Genomic DNA, 3,379 nt, shown 5'->3' on the forward strand with positions numbered 1-3,379 from the left:
CCTGCACATTCTGCACATGTACCCCAGAACTTAAAGTATATATAAAAAAGATATGCTTACAGTGACGGAAAACTGACCGATCTTCATCAGTTTAATTGTTATTGTCTTCACATTTGAATTATTGCCTGCACCCTGGAAGGGTCACTCCTACTGCCCTGACCTTGGATTGCTACAAGTCTAAGCCTTTCTGTACATACTATTTTTCTACCTAGCAATATTACTGGTGAGTTACTGAGGACCTGAATACAACACTTTAAGTGACATTTGGGAAATAATTGTACTCATTTCTCTCTGATATGTTTACAAAACTGATATATCCCAAAGTTATCTGTGACATCATTTCAGAGCTGAGGACAGATGTGCAAATCTGTAGCTTAAGAATGGAATCATGTATGCTTGTATTGAAATATCACAAGTAACCTCAAAAATGTATAACTATTATGTATCCACAACAATTAAAATAATACAATTGAATCTACATAACTGTATGTGGAACAATAGGAAAGCAGGTGAGTAAACATAAAAACCCCTACTTAAATAGAAAGTGATGTAAAACAATAGCAATTTGTTGAAAAGACGTCAGAATGAGAAAGCAGGCAGTTAGAAAGAAGAATTTCGTTATCAATCTAACAAATCACCATATCATAGAACTCTAGGTAAAATAAAGAATAATAACTGAATGGTTAAATCATGGGCAAAGACATAATTCTGTATTTTTGTCTATTGTTACTGAATAACAGCAGTAGTACTAAATTTTTAAAATAGTAACCATGTCTAAGAAAATAGCATTTCTTTGAAACTTTTCTTTGTAGTGTCTAGAATACTGTTTGGGATGTCCTTGGTGCTTAAAAATTTATAGACTGATAAAAATAACACTGAAAATATCCTTGCTTGGCTGCAAGAGTGATTTCGCATGGAAAAACAAAGCTAGCCATAAGTAAGTGAAATGGCACTAGCAGAAAATAGACAAGTATCACTTATTTTGTGAAACAGAATGCTTCTTGAAATTCTCTGTATAAAAACAAATATATAAGCAAATGTTTTGGCTTCTCAGTTTAATTTTGACATTCACATTCATTGTAGAGATGATTTGCTTTATCTTAATTTCTTATTACTGTTGATTGCCAGACACACTTTAGTATTTACATAATGGAAAATTTCTTCACTGCCCTCTCTTAGAGTTTCTTATTAGTTAATAATTATGTCATTAAAATTTCTATTTTAAAAAATGATTAATCTGATTTATGTAAGAGTTTCTCAGAGGTGTGTACGAAATATATAATTACATTTCTTATCACAATTTCTATCAATTGGTATGTGTGTTTAGACTCCATTTCTAGGAAAGCATATGTTCTTAATAATCATTCTTACATATTTGTATTCTTTCACACCAGTCAGAATAGCTATTACTAAAAAGTAAATAAAAACAACAGATGTTGGTGAGGCTGCAAGGAAGAGGGAAATGCTTATACATTGTTGCTGGAATGTAAATTAGTTCAGTCACTGTGGAAAGAAGTTTGTAGATTTCTCAAAGAATTTAGAGATTTATCATTGGACCCAGAAATCCCATTACTATGTATCTGTGTGTGTGTGTGTGTGTGTGTGTGTGTGTATGCGTGTGTGTGTCTTCTTGTGAATAATTGTAGAATAATTTATCTTCCTGTGGAGATAAATTATATCTTCAATACACATGCACATGTGTGTGTATATAGATAGATAGATAGATAGATAGATAGATAGATAGATAGATAGATAGACCGACAGATAGACTGATAGATAATGCTGCATGTCCATTGCAGCATTATTCACAACAGCAAAGACATGGAATCAAACTAGGTGCCTATGTGCCCATCAATGGTGGATTGTATAGAGCAAATGTTGTACATGTACACCATGAAATACTATGGCTCTATAAAAATAAACAAAATCATGCCATTTACAGCAACACAGATGCAGCCGAAGGTCATTTTCGTAAGTGAATTAACTCATGAACCGAAACCAAATAGCAGAATCTCACTTATAAGTGAGAGCTGAACTTTTGAGTATGCATAAAGATGGCTATAGACCTTGGGGACTACTAGAGGAGGGGTATAGGGGAGTAGGTGTTAAAAAGTTGACCTTTGGGTACTCTGATTGGCACTTGTGTGATGGGATCATTCATAGTGCCAACTTCAGCATCACACAATATATCCAGGTAACAAAACTGCACATATATACCCTGAATCTAAAATAAAAGTTGAAGAAAGAATATATTTTTAAAAAGAAAGCATGAAAGCTGGGTCTAATTTGGTTATTCACCAGTTCATTTGTCTCATATAAAAGACACCACTATCCTCATTTTTGTTCTGAAAACAACAGTTGAGAATTGACTGTGATGTGCTGTTGACAGATACTGCACTTGTCCTTAAAAGCTCCAGCTGATCCATGGCAGAAAAGGTAACCTTTTAGTACAATTCATCTTGGCTTTATGTCAATGAATGCCACACACCACCATCTACCAGAAACTACCCCTCCCAAGTTCCAGTGTTAAAAATTACCTGTAGTGTGTCGTTGAAGGTAATTTTTAAATAAATAAATAAAATTTTTATTATTTTTTAAAGGGAAGTAGAGTATTGATTCAAAATTAAGATGTTAGTGAATAGTATTTTTAAAAGCACTTTGAAAATCTTTTGAGTGATCTCTGCATGTATGCTTTATGCTTCATCTTTATTAGCTAAAATACTTCTGATTTTGTGTAGACTACATGGTAATTTCCTGAGAGTATGTTTTGACTTGAAAAGATACATACTATCATAGCTAAAATTTAATTTAAAATTTCATAATTATTTGGAATTTCAATAATGCGGTAAATAACTGTACATTTTAAAACATAATTGAACACAGGCATTATGAATTACGTTTGAAGCCATACATTAAGGAATCTGAGAGAAAATTATGAAAGGACAGGTGCAGAGGGACAATGTTGACAGAGTAAATCAATTAAGAAAATATATGTTTTTGTGATTCATAAGTATAATGATGGAGTTTTCATATTCATGTGTGAGATGTGCCCCCCTCAAACCTCTTTATCATGTCAGCACATTGCTCATCTGACATAAAAAAATTACAAAGAAAATACAGAAAATAAATAATATAGAAGAATACATCACTTTAACGGTTTTATATGGAGTCATAGTCACAAGATAAGTTAGTCAAATCAACAAAAAATCTATTAGGGTAGTGCACAGTAATAATTGTTATATCTATTTTTATAAATACCTTATTTTTAGAGCAGTTTCAGGTTCACATCAATATTGAGCGAACGGTCCAGAGATTTTTCATATACCCCCTTTCCCCAAATATGTGCAGCCTCCCCGATTATTGACATCTCCCATCAGAT

At 32.7% G+C, this 3,379-nt stretch overlaps 1 non-coding gene across 1 annotated transcript; it reads left to right on the forward strand.

Annotated features, from left to right (window-relative positions):
- Positions 1-2,991: 2,991 nt before the first annotated feature.
- LOC116484401 (small nucleolar RNA U13) lies at positions 2,992-3,095 on the forward strand. Its single transcript, XR_004252571.1, has one exon. It is a non-coding gene; the product is annotated as a small nucleolar RNA U13 (small nucleolar RNA).
- The last annotated feature ends 284 nt before the right edge of the window (positions 3,096-3,379 follow it).

This window comes from Hylobates moloch, unplaced genomic scaffold, assembly GCF_009828535.3.
Source record: "Hylobates moloch isolate HMO894 unplaced genomic scaffold, HMol_V3 SCAFFOLD_15, whole genome shotgun sequence".
Lineage (NCBI taxonomy): Eukaryota > Metazoa > Chordata > Mammalia > Primates > Hylobatidae > Hylobates > Hylobates moloch.